The sequence below is a fragment of the Cupressus sempervirens genome, chromosome 7, assembly GCF_028749045.1.
Source record: "Cupressus sempervirens isolate cs-2001-9-10 chromosome 7, ASM2874904v1, whole genome shotgun sequence".
NCBI lineage: Eukaryota > Viridiplantae > Streptophyta > Pinopsida > Cupressales > Cupressaceae > Cupressus > Cupressus sempervirens.
Genome location: NC_143124.1, coordinates 452,936,746 through 452,958,243, shown reverse-complemented (window position 1 = coordinate 452,958,243; position 21,498 = coordinate 452,936,746). Strand labels below are relative to the sequence as shown.

General features: G+C 37.5%; 1 protein-coding gene across 4 annotated transcripts in view; it reads left to right on the top strand.

The window, feature by feature from the left end:
• The window catches only part of LOC149547515 (alcohol dehydrogenase-like 6), a 116,353-nt gene that overhangs the window by 1,337 nt on the left and 93,518 nt on the right, over positions 1 to 21,498 (top strand). The window lies entirely within an intron of this gene.

Genomic DNA, 21,498 nt, shown 5'->3' with positions numbered 1-21,498 from the left:
AGTCCAATAATGATTGCTTGAAATGATGTTAAATATGACTTAAATGTTTCAAATGGTTACTAAGATGTCCAGGCAAATAACCATAATGCAAATGCAATTCTTTTGGTCCTTTGAATGCATATAGATAACCCACACAATGTAAATATGCACCTACAGCAGCTTCACATTAATTCAAATAGTTGGCATGCAAACTAAATATGAGAGAGATGATTCATAACATTCAAACTCCTTGTGACTAGTATTCCGAAGCATTAAATGCTGGAGCTCTATTTTAATGTAGACATTTACAATGCATACAAATGCAGATACTGGTATTGTAAATTATGATTGCAGAATTTGAAGAAAACTGTGTGATAAGATGCAGGCATGTAATTGCCGATTTTTCTTCAATCTCTTGATTGCAAATATCATTTCCAGCCAAACATCCAATCAAGCATGAAATGGTGGTGATATTGCTTGATGTTTCAACCAAGAAAACTCACGCCTATGCTGTCAAACCCCCACATGCCTTGATATTCCTGTAGAGAAGTCTTTGGGTAGCCCAAGGTAAGTTCTAGAGGCTGCAATCTTTCACTCTTAGCCTTGCAGCTGTTGTAATATGCAATTATCCTTCAATCTGGTTCCAATGTCTACCAAAATCTATGAATTTAAGCTCATTAATGATTCCTGGATGAAGTCATCTCCAAAATACACAATCTCATTGGATCATTCACCAATTTAGAGTGCTCAGGACAAGAACTTACAATTCTCCAAGCTGTAGCTGAGACCCTTGACAAATTTCAGAGATTTTTCAATTCAAAGGCAATTAACAAATGCATAAGTCCATCATCAATTTTCAGCTTTGGCTTTATATATTTCGCCTCATACAAGCTCACCAAGTAGCTTCACATTCACTTTTCACATAACTTTAATACATGTGCTTTTGATGAAGGTTGACTTTTTCATCATCAATAATTAATTCATTAAATGGCTCTCGTGTGAGTACTTCTTGACTTTGGTTTTAAATCATAAAATGATTTTCTTTTCTTGTACTCACATTGACTTAGGAAAATATTAAATAATTGCCCCCCTTCGATATTATAATCATATAATGCACTTTTAAAGTCAACTGGCACCAATCATTAAATAAATTTATGTAATGATCCCCTTTTCGAAACTGGATTTTAATAATAAATAAATAAATATAGAATCAGTGTAACTCGGGTGCATCCGCACCGGGTGCGCGTATGTCCCGGGTGCGGGGACGTTGCACACCCGAGTATTGCAACCACGACCATAATGCGGCTGCACCAATCGACGCACCTAGGCGGGATGCAAGGACATGGGTGCATCTCGGGTGCCGGGGTGCGGCCAATGACTAGTTAGAAAATTCAAAAAATTAACGTATGAACAATAAATTTTGAATATTTCATCTTTGTCATTTGATAAATTGATAGTCAATGGTTGACTTACATGGTACTATGTATGGTTTATATTTTTTATTTATCATTATCATTATTACGTTGAAAGTTTTGGTATTTTACTAAGTTCAATAGTCGTTGGTAATGGTTATGACGTTTCAAGTTTCAAGTTTGAACTTATGGTTTGTGAATCGCATTTCAATTATCTATATTCAACTATATTTGGTATGTTTTATTAAAGTGTCATTTCATAATTAGTATTTTCAGTCATATATATTTACTATGCAACCTCTCCCTACCTCCTCCCCCCCTCTGTACCCTTGTCGTCTCCAAATTGAGGCCCCCTTTTTTCCCACACTCAAAATTCGTTTTGACGTCGCCCCGCACCCGAAATTCATTCTAACATCGCCCCGCACCCCCGCACCCCTATGCCGGTGTAACAATGTATATAATGATAAACTACGAGAAGCAACAAATAGATAACAATTATAATTAAGAAATAATAATAAGTTGTCATATTGATTGATTACCTTATGAACATTATTGATGAAAGGAATCATGATAATTCCATCATAGCTTGGTGAGTCGTTCATGTCTCTCGACTTGATTGGTGGGTCAAACCTTAATTGAACCATTTCTTAGCATCCGTGGTGATAAACAAAGCTCTGCTTGCAAATCGTTTTTATTAGCAAAAATATATCTGTTGAGACATTAATCGTGAGTAGACGACATCATCAATTGCTTGGTTCCGCAAGTCAACATCACGTGTTGAGACTAGTCAATGGAGAGCCTACAAATATCGGACATCTTCTTTCCATTTACATAAGATCATTATAAAAAAGTTTATAAAACCACATTCCAACAACACAAGGATAGGCAAAGATCATGTATACCATAGTTGAGGGAAATCGATATAAGCATAGAACACCGATTAGGGTCCGTTTGGTTTGTGGAATCGTAGAAATCGAGATTTCTACAAATCTTAGTTTCATTCCTATTTTTGGGATTTTACTTGAACCATTTGTTTCACTCAGAAGATGAGTGTGAAGACACATTTTATACGTAAGCTTGGAATTGTAGGAAGACTCCAAAAAAGTAGTCCAATCTATTATTTTTACACTCCTCAAAAAACATAATGAGATTTTGATTTTCAATTCCTACTTGCTAGTAGGAAGTCGGAAAACCTGGTTTTGAGACAAAATTAGAAGTCCGGTGTTCTAATTCCATTTTGCCAATTTTGAAACAAATGCAAAAATTTTCAAATCTGGGTTTTGACAAAGCCAATTCCTGTCATCTTCTATGAACCAAACGGATCCTTAAGGAAAGTCGATATAGGAAAAGGATTTAGAATTAATTTATGGAAAACACACCATCATTAAATCCTGATAGCAATATCATAACACCATCATTACTAAAAAAAACCAATGAAAGTTGTAGGAGGAAATACATCAATTTACAACAGAAACCGTTCAAGGTATACTAATCTATGAAATTTTAGGAATTGGAAAAGCATTTTACAAAATAGTGAAACTCAATAACAAAAGAACACACAAACTTATCTTGGGAAAACCCTCTCCTACTTGAGGGAAAAACCCAGCCACACCAAAAGATAGGTCCTTTATTCTGATCTCAAATCAATTACATGATTTATGCTTATGATTGATGTCTTTACATAGTCAATCAATAAGCCCTCAATTAGAAAGTCTCAGAATGACTGGTAAAATAACAGATTATAAATAATCAGCATCTCCTCACATGGGAACTACACGATCATTTATGGATTGTGAACAATAAGGCTTGAGCACATACAGAAGTTTCTGCAATAATATATTCTACAGATCTCATCGCTGTATATACAGAACCACAAAATGAATGTTATCTCACTGCTATGTGATCTCCAAATCACAATACATATATAATTCTGCTCATACACTGAGGATGAATACGATACAAATGACTTTTCTAACACAGCATATATCACTGATTGACGCTGATACAGAATCAAGACTTTTTAACTATCTTGCAGATACAATAATCAATGGGAATGATTCGTATATGCAACTTTATTACACACTTAAATATGGTAGCATAGGTCAGTATGGAAGGATATAAAACTGATGATTGGGTATGCATACATGTTTTGTGAACTGGTATATATGCATACATGTTTTGTGAACTGGTATATATGCATACATACAAAATCATATATATAAACTAAACATCTATTCCGTTCCATCAGTGATCTGACTGTGCACATTTTGCCAAGGATGAAACCCTTGATTATCTCTTGAATTGATCAAGCATTGTTCACATTGCTTTATATATAAATCGATCTCCATTAGTTATTCAAACTAACACCAAATGTGATCGCTTCTAAATTAGTTTATTTGCTAAACACCTGATTAGGATTGGGACTGGTTGATAACTAATCCTGATTGAAACATCATGCCTCCTCATACAGAATAGACATGACCGCCCTTTCAAAGGGCTATATATTTGGATATACTTGCAAGAGATAGAACTAGCGGAAACGATAAATAGTTCTATATCTGCTTTCGGATATCAGAAGCAATGAAAGCATTAAACTACAAAATTACTTCTTAAGTCTGGATTAACTATGGCATTGTGATTGCTTATACCTACAAGACGTTGCAATCAGATAAGTATTCCGAAAGTGAATAAATTATAGTCTGCTACTAAGTTTACCAGTGCATTTACATGGTATCAGAGCCAAGTTAGAAAGATCAAAGGTAAAACTTTAGAAACCGGACTACCAACATTGATAAAGTTCTTTCACACTTCCATCATTCAAAATGACAAATCCTGAAGGATTTGATCAACACAAATCCACAAAGCCTTCGAATACCTGCATGCAAAAACCTGTCACAGAAGAAAAAGACAAGAGGAGGTAAAGGGTTTTGCTTTGAAAAATGTGCTAATGTATTTTCAAAAATGGAAAAGATAACCAAATACAAAAGAGATCAATCCTTATAAAAGGAGATCAAAACCCAAAAAAGGGTAACCTAAAAGGAAAAGCTATTTAATAATTACTAATTAATTATTAAATAGAGATGCAAAAAGGATGCATGAAGGGAAATCTTAAGAAGGGAATAAAGCAAATTTAATAAATGAAATTAAATCAATGCTTTACTCTAACACCCCCCCTTAAGATGAGCAACAATGCAGCTACAAACAATGCAATGCTGAAAGGAAACTTGGGTTCCGGCAACAAGGCCTGATGAGGTACCCAATCACAACAAAATCTCTGTAAAACGGAGAAATAGAGAAAACTTAGTGGGAAAAACTCTACTCCAAAAAGAGATAGCTATAAAAGAAAGAAGGAAGGACTCATCACTGAGACCCCCCAAGGACAACTTCCTTCACCCCAAGCATAGAATGCAGCTGAAGATACCGCGGGGATGCAAAAGGTTTAGTGAAGATGTCTGCAACCTGCTCAACAGTAGGAATGTACTCCAAGCTCAAGGCACCATCCTGAATGAGATGCCGAATGAAGTGCATGTGAAGCTCAATGTGCTTGGTCCACTGATGCTCAACTGGGTTGCGTGAAATGTGTATAGCACTCTGATTATCACACCACAAAAAGGTGAGACTATCAGGAGGAAATCCAAACTCTGTCATCAACTGTCGAAGCCACAAAACTTCCTGACTAGCCAATACAGCTGCCCTGTATTCTACCTCAGTAGATGATAATGCATGAGCATGTTGCTTTCTGCAAGACCATGTGATAGGACCAGAACCAAGACAAAATACAAAACCAGAAGTAGACTTGCATTCATCAATATCACCAGCCCAATTTGAATCTGTGAAACCAACAATGTGAGGATCTTCTGATGTGTAGTGAATGCCATAACATGTTGTACCTCTAATATACCTCAAGATACGCTTAGATGCTTGCCAATGACTCTCATGAGGATCATGGGAGAATCGAGAGACAAGTCCAACCGCAAAGGAAATATCAGGACGTGTATGTGTCAAGTACAACAAACTACCCACAAGCTGTCTGTATAGAGTGGAATCCACTGTAGGAGTAGAGCAAGTGGTAGATAAAACAACACCTGACTAAAAAAGTGTGGGGGCAGACTTGCAATCAAGCATGCTGAATTTCTAAAGCATATCATGAGCATACTTCTGTTGGATATGGCTATCCCATCTGAAGACTGAACAACCTGTAGACCCAAAAAATAGTGCAGAAGTCCAAGATTTGTCATCTCAAAGTGCTCTCTCAATGCTTGTTGAACACCCTGTATCATGGAGACTGAGCTTCCTATGATGATGAGGTCATCAACATAAAGCACAAGTATCACTAACTCAGCCCCATGACGCTGAATGTAAACTGTAGGATTGGAATGACATCGTGTGAAGTGGGAATCAAGCAAGAAGGAATCCATCTTCTCATACCAAGCCCTAGGGGCCTGTTTGAGACCATATAAAGACCTCTGAAGCCGGCATACCAATGAAGAGTCTTGCACAAAACTATGAGGCTGCTCCATATAGATCTCCTCATGAAGGTCTCCATGCAAAAAGGCACTCTTCACATCCATTTGAAAAGCTGTCCATCTCTGTGAAGCTACTAGAGAGAGTACAAGGCGAATAGAGTTCATCTTGGCAACAGGGGCAAAGGTCTCAGAGTAATCAATACCCTCAATCTGTGTGAAACCCTTTGCAACAAGACGTGCCTTGTACCTAGCAATAGAACCATCTGCAACATACTTGGTATGGTACACCCAATGGCACCGAACCAACTTTCTTCCTTTCGGAAGAGGACATAAATCCCATGTGTGATTCTTCATCAAAGAAGAATACTCCTCATCCATAGCCCTATCCCACTCTGAGTGTCTTGTCCCCTGTGAAATTTTTTGAGGATCATCAGAAATAGCATGACTTAAAAGGTCACTTCCTGTAGTTTGAGAACGAGTACGATGAACATCTGTAGGATCACCTGCCAGAGATCCAGCTGCATCAACAGTATTATAAGCCCACTTGGGCACTCGCGAAACATCTGGTGGAGGAGGCAAAGGGGGATCAATCTCAATATCTTCCTCAGATGAGGCATAAACTGTAGAGGAGGAGATGAAGAACTGGGTAGTGAAGAAGCTGAAGATGGAGGATCCATAGAAGGATAACGCTCATCAAACTGAACATCCCGCCGAAACAAGACATCTCTGGAATCAGGATCAAACAACCTGTATGCCTTCACATCCTCATAGTAGCCAACAAAAATGAGTGGTCGGCTCTTCTTCTCCATGGCTTTCCGTTGAGCATCTGGAATAAATGCCCAAGCCTCACTAGCAAAAATGCAAAAAGTAGAAACATCAGGCTTGACATGAGTCCAAGCCTCCTCAGGATTCATGTGTCGCAATGCCTTATGAGGCATTCGATTCTAAATATAGTTGGCACAATTGATAGCCTCAGCCCAAAATGAAGAACTCATAGCACGAGACTGTATCATACAATTGGCCATCTCCCGTAATGTCCTATTCTTTCTCTCAGCAACCCCATTCTGTTGAGGTGTATAGGGAACAAAGAACTGATGCTGTAAGCCATGCTCAGTGTAAAAATCTCTGAAAGACCAATTCACATCTTCCCCCCCATTGTCAGTGCGGATACGCTTGACTGAAAGACCAGACTGCTTCTCTACAAAAGTCTTAAAGATTTGAAATGAATCAAAGACATCAGACTTGTACTTCAAAAAGTACACCCATGTGCGTCTGGAGAAGTCATCAATGAAGGTAAGCACATATTGGGCACTTGAAAAAGATGGAGTGGGAAATGACATAAGATCACTGTGTATCAACTCCAATGGTGCCTTAGCACGTGTGGATCGATCTATTGGAAAAGGATCTCTATGATGTTTGCCAAGTGCACAACCTTGACACACACCGTCAATACAAGAGATCTGAGGCAATCCAATCACTAGCTCCTGTGTACTCATCTGTTGTAAATATCTGTAGTTGACATTGCCAATACGCTCATGCCAAAGTTTTCTCACCGTGTCTGCATGAGCAATGAGAGAAACACTTGTAGAATCGGAGCTCTCAAAACCATCAAACTGATATAAGTGAGACTGAAGATCAACACTCCCTATAGCAATAACCAAATCAGGATCATGGAGGTCTTGAATAACCACATCATGTGGTGAGAACTCAATTGTCTTTCTAGAGCTTGAATGACAAATTTGAAAGACAGATAGGAGGTTCGTAGAAATGGCTGGAACCAAGAGAACATCTTGTAGTGAACCACCCTCTAAAGAGATAGTTCTTGAACCTATGACTGAAAGTTGAGAAGAATCACCGATTGCAATTTGTGTAGTAACACTTTGAGCAAGTGAGGTAATCAAATCAGGTGAGTGTGTCATGTGATGGGAAGCTCCAAAATCAAGAATCCAAGGAGCTGGAGAAGACAATGCGCGTGTAGAAAGAGCATGTCCTTTCCCTGTAGGTGGAGGTGGAGGCTTCAAAGAAGCAATACTAGACTGCTGCATAGCCTCCTCTAATGCCTCAAGATGTTTCCGAGCATCTGATTTGGGAGGAGGCTTGGACGAACTCTCACTGCCTGCTGAATCTGTCTTATGCTTCGATTTTGGCTTCGATTTTCTTGTAGATGTCTGAGCTACCAATGCCTTTGTCTTAGAACCAGTCATAGTATCCAACTGTGTGAGTTTTGACTGCTCTCCAGTCAAGCAATCACAAAAGACCTCAAAAGAAGGCATAACAAATCGATTCCCTAAAGCATCTTTGGTGAAATAGAATGTGGCAGCAAATATCTGAAAATTCCCTCGAAGCTTTGAGAGAATCAAATAGATGCACTCAGTATCAGTCTTCGTCTTTCCACAACTTTGCAACAAGGATCTCTGTTGAGTAAACTTCATCAAGAAGTCATCAATAGTCGGAAAGGAATCCGGTGCAAGTGATGTAAGCTCTATCTCTATTTGAAGTGCCTTGAACTCATTTACAGTACCGAACGAGCCTTGAAGCTTGGTCCACATAGCTAGAGGAGTATTACACTCGTCCAGATGAAACTGTAAACTATCTGATACCTGTAATGCAATCAATCCGATTGCCTCATCCATTTTGTTTCGATGCTGCATAATCTCAAAAAGCCTCTGAAAAATAGGCTGAACTGCATCTAAACATGACCACAACCCTTTTGACCGGAGAAGCCGAGTCATTGAGGTCTTCCAGGTGTGATAATTATGAGGGGTCAGAAGTTCTAGAGAAGAAGTGGTCTCGGCCATTGTTTTAGAAAGGTTTTTTTTGTTTTGTTTTATGATATACTGATATAATAACAAAAAATACTATAAAAACACCCCCGACAATGCAATAAACTGAACCCCAACTTACAAATAGATTGCATAAATAAGATAAGAGCAAAAAAGCTTCAAATACGAATCAAAAATACCTTGTACCAAATACTGGTGAAAAGACTGGGAATCTGGAAAGTGCTCGAAAAGAGCTTTCCAACGCTTTTTTCGGATAAAAAAACGGAGCTATAACAAAGAAGTTATGCCCCCTAGAAGATAGAAGTCATCAACAGACTTCAAATGCCAAAACAGGTATCAATCTGAAAAAAATCCAAAAATTCCTTCTCCATTATCTCCGTCTCAGAATTAGCTTTTCGACACTTTTTTCGGAACTGAAAAAGACCCTCATATGCGAGAGTTATCGCAAAAAAATGACAGGGCCCCCCAAAAGCAATGAAAAACTATTATTTTTTAATTAAAAAAATAATTTAAAAAAAAAACCACCAAAGTGGTGGCGGAGCAGGGCTTGGGTGGCTCTGCGCAGCGGAGCTTGGCGAGGTGGCGCGTCAGTGTCGCTCGGGCGGAGACGGGTTTTGGCACTGGCAAAAATAAAAATCGTCGTCGCGAATTTTAAACAACACTAGCCACGGGTGGGAAAAACGCTGGCGTTTGAAAACAAAGACGGAGGCGTAAAAAAATCGCACAATTTGTCCAGATAACGGGTCCGCGGGTTGAAAAACAGCCTACGGCCGTTTTATTTATTTTTATTTTTATTTTTTTGAAAAATCACCTCGAACTGCATGCAGGAGGCCGTACGGCCCTGCTAGGCAAAATAATTTTGCCTCCTGGATCAACGTTGTCCAAATCGGACAAACTTTATATGGAAACAAGGGTTTTGACACCTTTTGGATCCATCCGTGATGTCTGTTTGGCCTCAACCTACTCCGAAAATCAGTGACCCCCCTGTTTTCTCAAAAAATACCTAAAAAATTCCAGATCTGTTCTGTCAAACCGTTGTTCTCTTTTTTCTCCAAATAATGAACAAGCTGCAGCATATCTGGCTTTGATATCATGAAGAGTTTGATCAACACAAATCCACAAAGCCTTTGAATACCTACATGCAAAAACCTATCACAAAAGAAAAAAGAAGAAGAGGCAAAGGGTTTTGCTCTGAAAAATGTGCTAATGTATTTTCAGAAATGAAAAAGATAACCAAATACAAAAGAGATCAATCCTTATAAAAGGAGATCAAAACCCAAAAAAGGGTAACCTAAAAGGAAAAGCTATTTAATAATTACTAATTAATTATTAAATAGAGATGCAAAAAGGATGCATAAAGGGAAATCTTAAGAAGGGAATAAAGCGAATTTAATAAATGAAATTAAATCAACGCTTTACTCTAACAAATCCAATCAAATTTGAGGATCGCGTTGAAGGAGCCAACAACTTCACAGCGTGAAGAATAAGAATTATGATGATATTAGATGAGCACAAAGTAGATTCATATATAAAAGATAAAAGGATAGACCCGAAGGATGAGCTAGAAAAATTCCAATGGATTGAAAATAACAAGAGAGCTATGAAACCAATAGTGGATTCTGTGAGAGATCACATAGTACCAATACCAGAAAAGCACACAATTGCATACCTCATATTAAAATCTTTAGAGAGCACCTTTGAGATAAATAATACAGGCAAAACCCTTGCACTCGAAACACAACTGAATCACATAAGTATGAATAAAGGAGAATCAATGAATGCCCACTTCATGAAAATTATAGAATTGAGGAACAATTATCAAACATTAGGTATGAGATAGAAATCAAATAACTATCCCTTACAGCTGTAAGTGGACCACCCAATTCATGGGAATCATTCAAACAAGGCATAAGTGCAAGGTCAAAACTCCCAAAGTTAGGCCGCCTAAGGTCCGACTGTCTACAAGAAGAAATGAGGTAGTTACCAAAAGGAATAAAGCAAAAATCCATAAATGAAGACCTTGATGTTTTGAATACCAAACATCATAAGAAAGGAAAGAAGAACTTCAAAAGGAAAAGAAATTCTCATGGAAAGGGCAAGGAAAGGAAAAATGCTTCACAAGTTTATTGTTTTAGATGTGATGAATATGGACATTATGATGCCAAATGCCCTGAGAAACTTAAGAAGCAAACATCCTATTCTAAAGTTAGAAAAATAAATACAAAAGATCCTAAGATGTTTTTATTCTATTTATCACTATCAAATCATGTATCAAATAAAATCGATACTTGGGTGATTGATAGTGGGTCTTCTAGACATATCACCAGATTCCGAGAAAATCTAGATACAATGGTTGAAGAAATTGAGGAAGAGGTAACCATCGGAGATGACTCTGCACATCTTGTAAAAGTAGTGGAGACCTATAACATCAAATTAGATTTGGGCATCACTATTCAACTACAACATGTATTATTTGTACTATGAATTAAAAGAAACCTGGTATCTGCCCTAGAAGATAATGGATATAGAGTCACTTTCATGAATGGAAAAGTCTTGGCATTGCCAAAGAATGCTACCTTTAAGAAGGCTAAAACAATAGGTGTTAGACATGGATACCTATACAAAATCTGCACTATGTCAAAACAAGCACTCATTCATAAAGATTTCCTATACATGGATACCTATACAAACTCTGCTCTATACAAAAGATTTCCTTTTATGTCAGTAGCTGAATTACTTAGCAGTGATGAGTGTACCATGGAGAAGAAATCAGAGATGTGTAATAAGCATCCTATTGATAAGATCAACGACAGTGCAAAACTTATTGTGAAGACCTTTCAGAATGAAATGAAGGAAAGATACAGAGTACCGCCCCCTATTGTAGAGCAGTTCAAAAGTGATATTTGTTTCATGATTGATACTGATTTCACATATATGGAGGCAGTTGAGCCTAGAATGCTATATGTTGAGCCTCTTGGCTATGAGGTTACATAAGAAGAAATTGAGGGATATGCAGAGATAATCCTTAAATCTAATAAGGATGAAGAATTTGACAGGCTTGGAACCTACGATGAATTAAAACAATCAACAAGTTAGAAACCCATGCATAATCTAATATCACCATTCTTCTTTCTGATTAGAACTAGGTTAGAAACCCAGGTAGAATGTCTAATGGGTTTAATGATGCCAAGATAACTTAATCAAGTCCTCCTTCATTTTAGGAGCTAGAGTTGGGTTAATATGTCTCTGTCTTTGCCTAACAGGTTAAGCGTTGGGCTTTAAGGGTATTTTGTGTTGGAATAAATCTTCCCTGTAAGCCTTCAACTCATCATAACTCCAAGCGAATACATGCCTATATTTCCTTAAAAGGGAAATCAAATTAGACCTAATTTTTGAAGACAATTTTTTCCTATAAAAACATTCTTAGGAGAGTGTTCATTTCCTAGGGTAAATCTCCTTAATGTCATTCTGAATTTTAGTTGACTTGCTAGGTTTTAAATTTTCTCTCTCATCAAATATTCTTCCTTAGGTATTTTACTTGTTTGCAATTGAAGTACTTCCTTACCAAATAAAATTTCCTTACCATCCTGTTCCTCTATGCATCCGTTCTAGTCAATGTTTTGGTTTTCATAATCTTCTTTGCAAGTCAAAAACTTGATAAGATCCTTATTGTCTTCGAACACTTGCTAGTTTTGCATGCTATTAGGTATTTATGGTCTATTCTTCATTTCTACTTGCATGCTATCAATTTGTCTAATATTCCCGTAGCCTCTGCAAGACTATCTCTAGATGCCTCTAGTGTTCTTCCTTATTCCGAGAGTAGATGAGGATATCATCAATAAAAACTAATGCAAATTTGTCCAAACAATCTTGGAAAATGCTATTCATGAGATTCATGAAGGCTATAGGGGCGGTGGTTAGCACCAAGGGGAATACTTTGAATTTGTAGTGGCCATAGTAGGTTTTGAAGACAGTTTTGTGAATGTCCTCTTCCTTGATCCAAAGTTAGTGATAACCTGATCTTAAGTCAGTCTTGGAAAATACCGTTGCTCCCCTCATTTGATCGAATAGATCTTCAATTCTAGGAAGTGGGTATCTATTCTTGAATGTGACCTTGTTAAGCATCCTGTAGTCTATGAACAACTTCATAGTTCCATCCTTCTTGACGAATAACACTAGAGGTCCCCAAGGTGAGACACTTGGTCGAATGAGTTTCTTGTCCAGTAGGTCTTGTAAGTGCACTTGGTATTTCATTAATTCAGTAGTAGTCATTCGATAGGGCGCTCTTGATATGGGTTCTACCCCAAATCTATAGTAAAATCAAATACTCTAGGCTGGGAAGTTCTTTTGGAAATACATTCTAAAAATTCTTAAGATATGGATACTTTTCTTTGAAGGATTCATTCAATTTTTCTCTAATTTCTACATCTTCAAAGATGTAATCATCTGGTCTTAGGGGTTCCCTTAAGTCTTCTATCTTTATGACGAAGATTTTACACCCCTTTCTTCTACATCTTTTAAGCTGCATGGCTGAGATTTGACAAGGTTTTATCTCATGCATTATTCCTTGAATGTTTAGAGGGTTTCCCCTGTCATCTAGACATTTCATTGTCTTGGCAAGACAATCAACTTTTTCTTTGTGTTCACTGAGCCAAGTTATCCCCATGATGATGCCATAAGACCCTAGAGGTGCTACGTATAGATTTAACTTAGTAGAGAAGTTCAAAAAGTCTACCCAAGCCTAAAACATACATTGATCTAACCTAGCCCTTGTTTGATTTGCATACTCGGTTGTCCAAAGTTTTGTTATGAATCTAGTTCTATTAGGAAATCTACTTAATAAATCTGGGAAGATAAAATATTTTGTTGCTCCTATATCAATTAATATAGAGACGGGGTTTCCATAAATCTTACCCAAAGTTTCTAAGGGCCTAATTGATGTTCGACGTAATGGTTGTCCAGCGCTGCATGAATCCTTTGTTGATAAACAACCTACTAAGTGGGTAGTGGGAGTTGTGGTTGTTGGTTGGTAATAAACTTGTTGGGCCATTGATTGGCATAATGACCCCCACCATATGTAAAACAACCTTTAGGTGGTCCTTTCGTTTCATTCTCTTTGTTGCCTCCATTAATACTAGAGTTACCCTTAAACTCCTTACCACTGTTTCCCTTGAATTCTAGTTTGCTAGACTAAAAGTACTTAAAACTTATTTTATGTGACCTTGAATCTGAACTATTGATGTTCCAACTAATCTTCCTCTTATTATCTTGGATAGAATCATCCGTTTTGATTTTGTGCTTTTGTCAGATGGCTCTCTCAAAAGCTTCCTCCATGGATCGTGGAGTGAGGACATCTACAGCTCCCTCGATCGTATTGTTTAAGGCTATGATGAACTCCCTAACTTTTAGGTTTTTTGTGTCTTTGGTAAGGGGGGACGTACTTTAGTAAACAAGTGATCTTCTTCTAGTGCTTGTGCACAATTAGGTCCCCTTGGTTGAGATTAGTCTAACAGTTTCTGGTTGTAAAAGGTATGGGGCAGCCATCACTTTTTGAAAATAGAGACGAACACGTCCCATGTAATTTCAGTTGTCTTAATGTTGAGCTCTATTTTGGTGTTTCCCCACCAAGTGACTGCTTCTTTGGAGAGATGATATATTCCCCATAGTGCTTTGGATGTTTCAGAAAAGCTCCTAATTTTGAAATATTGTTCCATTTCAGTTAACGTGGTTTATGATTGGTTTGCCTGACATTCCATGGCTCAATAAGTTTGTTTCTCATTATTGCTTTCCTGGCTGGAGTCCACCTGACCCTTTCTTTCTTGATTCACAACAATTCTTGCGCTAAGGTTTCATTATCCTTGGGTTTGGAGCAGTAGGAGTAGTCATGTTTCATCATTTTTCTAAATTAGGTAGAAGAATATGGGGCCGGGGTTTCTTGCGAGGAGTCATTCAGGTATACATCCTACTCACCATTTAAATCTACATTTTTCAGTTTCCTAGTTTGGTTAAAAATGTGATAAGCCCAAGGTTCAAAGTTGAACCTAGTGCTCTACTACCATATGTAACTTGCTAATTTTCCGTAATCTATTTAACCATTAATTAGACGAATTACCATTACAATCTTAATTGAATGAAAGGAGTGCCAGTTATATTAATCATTCTACTCATCCACATGAAAGGGAAAATAGAAGTTAACTATAACTTACAATTCATATAATTGAAAGATAATCTAACATTTAAACTTTTAGGTTCACATGAAATTCAGTAAAAACTACCATATCCTTTGCATTTCCATGTAACTAAATCATGGCAACTAGTATACAGAAATAACAAAATTTAAATACATGTCTATCTTATCTATATACACATCAAATGAAATGCAGAAACATGAAATAGATGCTTGAGAAAAAAGAAGATAATGTCCCTGTGTTGTGCAAGCCTTGGCATCTGGAAGAGAGGAGAAGCTTTGCCATGGGCTTAACCTCCCAACCATGAATCCATAAGTATCCCCACACAATCTCTATCGAGAAAGAATCTCCCCACCCTAGGATTAGGCTTGGGCCACCATTGTCTTGCCACTAAGCATCCTGGTGTTAAGAGTGTTGGCTAGTTAGTTGCCGAGGCTGTAGACACCTTCTATCAACTTCTCTTCTAACTGCTAGCACTCTGACCTCTAATGATCACAACAACATTCATGCCACTAACGTACCTTGGCCAAGGATTTCAGATGGGCATCATATAAACTCGATCACCCACCACTTGACTTGGGAAAAGAATATACACAAAAGATTACCATGAGAGCGGACTTAGTTAGATTTGAATAATTTAATTGATTTATGTTTACTTTATCTTGCAGAGATATTCCCATTCACACCCTTCATCTCGAACATTCTGGTTCTCATAGATGAATTTTTGGGCGATTCCTTAAGTGATATCTGGTTTTTGGGATATTAACATTCCCATCTTATCATGCCCAAATTGGCCTATGTCACCATATATGAGAATCATAACTGCCTTCAGATTAATCCATTATTATACAAGTGTTGCAGTCATCTCAAAGGGTATATTGACAATACCCATGTACGAGCTAGCACTTTTGACAAAGATTTATTAAGATTGCAAAATCATTCTCGATTAACATATCTTTCTACTAACATGATGATTCCTTATTGTATCAGTTTTAGAGGAAACAACAAAAGAATTACGCAAGCTGATAAGCATTTCAAATCCTGGACTAAGAAAGAATAATGAAGCCTTCCTTGATAGGCAATTGGTTAATTCAAATGCATATTTGCAGAAAGATGCAAAGAGAATCAAATTATAATGCATGGCCTAGTGAATGGTATAACTTGACTTGCAAAAGTAACCAAATGGAGCTGAGTATGCTGGCTCTCCCGTGCAATTCAAACTTATGTTGTCTTGTATAATGACGTTGGATATCTAGTCCCATACACAACTTTCTTAAAGAAACACTGATGATGATCACTCAGTAGCTTTAGATAGAACTGAACAAACATGAATGATTCTCTTCAAGAAGTAAAAGTGAAACTTGAGTGTTGCAGAACGAAGAGGTAAGAAGCAATATTAAAAGTCTATCACACTGAGGGTGAGTCAAGATATGCAAAAAAGTTACCGCATACATGCTCAGTTACACAAGAAAATTTTGAGTTGGCAAGGTGTTCCTCTAAGTAATAAGGTCCGATGACTTAAAAATAAAAATAGGAAGGTGACCATCCAAGGCAAAATGAATAAGCTATCACCAAGGTCCAAAATAATAACGATAAAAACAATACTGTTTTCATAATCATACCTTAGTATATGATATCACCTTTTAAATTCATGCTTGTATGAATAACCTTTATATGTACATATATATGCATATGCTTGATTAGAGACTACGCATTTATATATATATGTAAATATTTCATACCCACACAAATATGGGTATAGATATGGTATTATTATACAACATGATAGAAATTGCAAGATATACAAAGATCATCCACATATGAAAGCAATCTTTGCTTTATATAAATTTTAATGTTATAATTCAATTGTACATTCTTGCTTGTCTAGCTGTTTTATCCTTTGATCAAGGTGGTTAGATTTCAAACCTGATGATCTAACGGTGGGTTTGGAGTCCCATTCCTAACTCCCATTTTTACAAAACTCCCTCCCTTCATCATGCTCCTGCCAAAGAAAGAACCCTGAATAGTAACACATTTCCACAATTTTCAAAATATCAATTAAATTTCAATATAGCACATAATCATTTTTAATTTCATGTATAATGATTAACTAACATATCATATGAAATTCAAGTATAACAATTAACTAACATGTCATGTGAAATAACAACAAACAACCATTGATTCCATTTCACATGATCAAATATCTCAACAACTTTATCGGCCAACTCACATCACATGAATTCTCAATAGCTAGGGGATCATTTAAAATTAAGCAAACATTTGGGATGTAACAACAACCAATAGAGAACTTGGAATACTAATCCAAACAATGGTAATGTAGTATCCCTCTCGACAATCTACCAGCTACAGAGAATAGGCCTATGGATAGGATATTGTTAGTTGAAGCAGCCTTATCAACTTGGTGTAGAATACATGAGACAAATCAACACTTTGATCTACAATGTCCCGAATTCAAGAAAGCCACAAATGTGTTCGAAAAGTTGGTAAGCGAGTTTGTGAATCAAGAAAATCCTCTAGTGATAGGACTCGAGATTGTCTCCATAGTGAGATATGATCGATGTTTGAGTTTCGAGGAGTGTTCTTTTGCCCCAGAGTTTTACGAGGAGCATGTAGGGAGGTTTCCACCTCTACATCAGCCAATGGTCTAGTGGAGATGCCACTTGTGGAGTTCTTACCAGGATCGGGAGAACCCACAATGCAAGTGGACTACGCTTTTCCACCATAAAACAATATTGTCATTGTCCAAGGCACGCATGAAGTATAAGCATTTCAACAATCACAAGGGAATGGGCCAAGAGTTTATCAAAAGAATTATAGGGACAATGAGCCCTCGATTTCCTCCATTCCCCCAAATAACTTCAATACACCCGTGCATCCACATGTTAGCAACATACTTGGCTACCAGAGGGATTCTCTTGAGTATGGACAAGGTAGCAATAATGATCAAAATAGCAATCATTTTACTAGCAATGTACAAGGCGGCAATTGCACTCAAAGCACCAACAAGAAATAGGCAATTAGCAATCCTCCAAGTGGTGATAATTTGAAGAAGTTAGGATAGAGCATGACAAAAAAGTTGAGGAAAGTAAAGATAAATCCTCCATTATTTGAATTGATGAAATTAATAGAAATAAGAGACATTCCTCGACATTTTGAAGGACAAAAGGGATCGGGAGTCTTCTAACTAGAAAATAATGAGCACATCTCAAGGTGTCGGGAGGAATGCCCATACTGCCCCCTATCTCACGTAGAATATGAACTTGGCACAAAGCATCTCACGTAATGATCAACATGAAGTCCTCTGTTAAGAGCTATCACACCTAGTTTATGGGGTTCAGAGCACTATAGGTAAAAATCATGAAGCGACCAAGGAAGAATGTGACTCTCAAGGACAAACCCATAGCAATGTGAAGCAAGATGATAAAACAACAAAGATTGAGACAATGCTAAGCAGGGGTTCAACACTCCAGTTGTGTTCTATCAAGGAAAAGATGAACCACCTCCATTTTTACTATTAGTAAGGATATTTGGGAAACTGTTGCACATGTGTTTAATTGATTCAGGAGCATTAAGTAATGTCATGCCTTTAGCTCTCTATAGAAGATTAGGGATCCACCCAATGAACACAAACAAGAAAGTCATGCAGTTGGACCGAACTACATTGTCAATCAGAGGCCAGTTGAACAATATACATATGCAATTGGCATTTGATCCTCAAATAGAGAAGCATATTGACATTTTGGTCGTGGATATCCCAAATAGTTCTGGACTCTTGTTGGGTAGAGATTGGACTGGAAAGCTAAATGGTTATGTGGCTACTGATTTCTCACGTATGTGGTTGCCTTAGAGGGGGTTGTCAAATCGAATTCGAATTGAGATTACTCTTAAGACTGAAGATGACCATAATTAAATATGGAGAAGAAAATGAGATTTTGTTTTTTGAGATGGACTTGGGCCTCTATAAACCAAAGAATGTGGAAGTTCTAATGTTTCATATTTCAAGTGGTGAAAGGGGGAAAGAGTTATCAGAAGATCAAAATTCTACCAAAGTATTCATTGAAAGTTAGCATGACTCCTCTTTTGATGAAGGTGAAGGGATGTTTGAAAATTTCAAGAACTTTGTGTTGAGAACAGTAAGACAAGGGCTTGAACTGGGAAGTCAAACATCAGTAAGAGATTTGTTGTTAGTGATACCCAACCTATGTAGGATTCATAAATATTCCATTCAGAACTATTGCGTTCCATGTGCAATTTTGAATTGGAGCAAGTGGAAAAGGATCCCAAGAGCATTGGAGAAAGACAAGGGGACAGGATGTCCTAATCAATGATTCTAGGCAAACGGATATACCTCCGCAAATAGAGGATGCCGAAAGTAATAGGATATGTAAAGAAATAATCCGAAATCGAGTTGTATCAGAAGACAATGGAGAAAAGGTAAGGGCAATGTCCAACCCATTGAAATTTGCTCAAAATGGCGCTCAAGACGATAATCGAGTGTGGGCTTTGACATTTGATGGATCCAAAACTAAAGTGGGAACAAGTGCCGGGTATGTTTTGACTAATCTAGTTGGAGTGAAATTTATGGCAGCACATAGGCTATAGTTCCCTTGTACGAACAATATGGTTGAATATGCTTTGACCTTAGGTTTATTGTGTGCCACCAAGAATGGAGCAAAAGTGATACATATATTAGGGGATTCACACTTGGTGGTTTCCCAAATTCGATAGAATTATGAATATCATGATGAGAGATTGAAAAGATACTGGAACAGAGTATATGGGACTTAATAGAAAGTTTTGATGCTTTTGTGAGCCAGATTTGGGTACAGAGTTGGTAATGAGGTGGCCAATGCTTTGGCACAAGTAGCTAGCTCATTGGCATCACTTTTGTTATAGGGTTTATAGAAATTTAAAGTGGAGTTTGCATTAGTTCCATCACTACCAGATAATGTGACAAACTTTCAGGTGTTTGAAGACAATAAACACATATTATACTTCCTAACCAACTCGAATGGATTCACCGCTTAGATAATTGATGAAGATGAAGTTGAGGAGACTAAGATTAATCCAGATGGGATCATGAACTTGAAGACGAATACTATACCAAATCTAGCTGGAGAGATTGTTCAATATGGACCAGTTTAGCAAAGTCAAATACCAGCCCAATGGAGGGGGTGAATCTGAGAAAGTTCACTTGGGGATCAAAAGAGGGTTCTAAGATAGGATACATTGGGAAGGTCTACACCCTTAAAGAGAAAGAGGGTACTATCAAGTTGATGAATGAATTTCCAGTTGTGATAGCTTGGGGTTACCATGATTTGAAAACTTATGATCCTTCTATTATCACACATACTATAGGAGTAGCTAACTCTTTGGCATCACTTACGTTACAACGTTTAAAGAAATTCAAAGTGGAGTTCGCATCTGTTCTATCACTACTAGATAATGTGACGAACTTTCAGGTGTTTGAAGACAACAAACACATATTAGACTTCCTAACCAACTTGAATGTAGTCACCTCTTAGATAATTGAGCAGTTGAGGAGATTGTGATTAATCCAGATGGGATCATGAACTTGAAGACGAATACTATAGCAAGAGGGATGATCCAGTTGGAGAGATTGTTTGATATGGATCAATTTAGCAAAGTCAAATACCAGCTCAATGGAGGGGGTGAATGTGAGAAAGTTAACTTGGGGATTAGAAGAGGGTCCTAAGATAGTGTACATTAGGAAGGTCTAAACCCTTGAGGAGAAAGAGGGTATTGTCAAGTTGATGAATGAATTTCCAAATGTGATAGCTTGGGGTTATGATGATTTGAAAACTTATGATCCTTCTATTATCACGTATACTATACCATTCAAGGAAGGATGCAAGCCATTTTGACGATGCCAACACCCTGTCAACCCTGTGTTGGAACCATTGGTCTACCGAGAGGTGAAGGAGTTATTGACAACGAAGATCATATTTCTTGTGTGCCACTTGACGTGGGTTGCCAGTCTAGTCCCAGTGAAAAAGAGGAATGGAGAGATAAGACTATGTGTGGGTTTTCGAAATTTGAATAGAGCATCGGAAAAGGACAACTATTGATTACCGTCACTAGATGAGCTATTGCAAATTGTGAATAGATCTCAGATGATGACTTTCATGGATGGGCATTTAGGATACAATCAGGTCCTAGTTCAAGAGGAGGATAAAGTGAAGATAACTTTCATCAACAAATGGGGAACATTTGCATGCAGGACGATGTCATTTGGCTTGATTAATGTGGGGGCAACATTTTAGTGGGCAATGGATTATGCCTTTAAAGATCTAAAGGATAAGTGCATCATTATTTACATGGATGATATTACAATATTTTCAAAGAAGAGAGAAGATCATGTTGGGGATTTGAGGAATGTCTTCATAAGATGTAGAAGGTTTGGCATGACAGAAGGGAAACTACTTGGACATGTCCTTTTAGAAAAGGGGATTATGATAGATCCTGAAAGTGTGGAGGCCATCTTGAAACTAAGGCTCCTAGCTAGTAAGAAAGAATTGAAATCTTTCTTTGAAAAGATCAACTTTGTAAGGAAGTTCATTTCAAGATTAGCGGAGATAGTGACACTAGTGAATGACATGCTCAAGAAGGATGCAAAGATGAATTG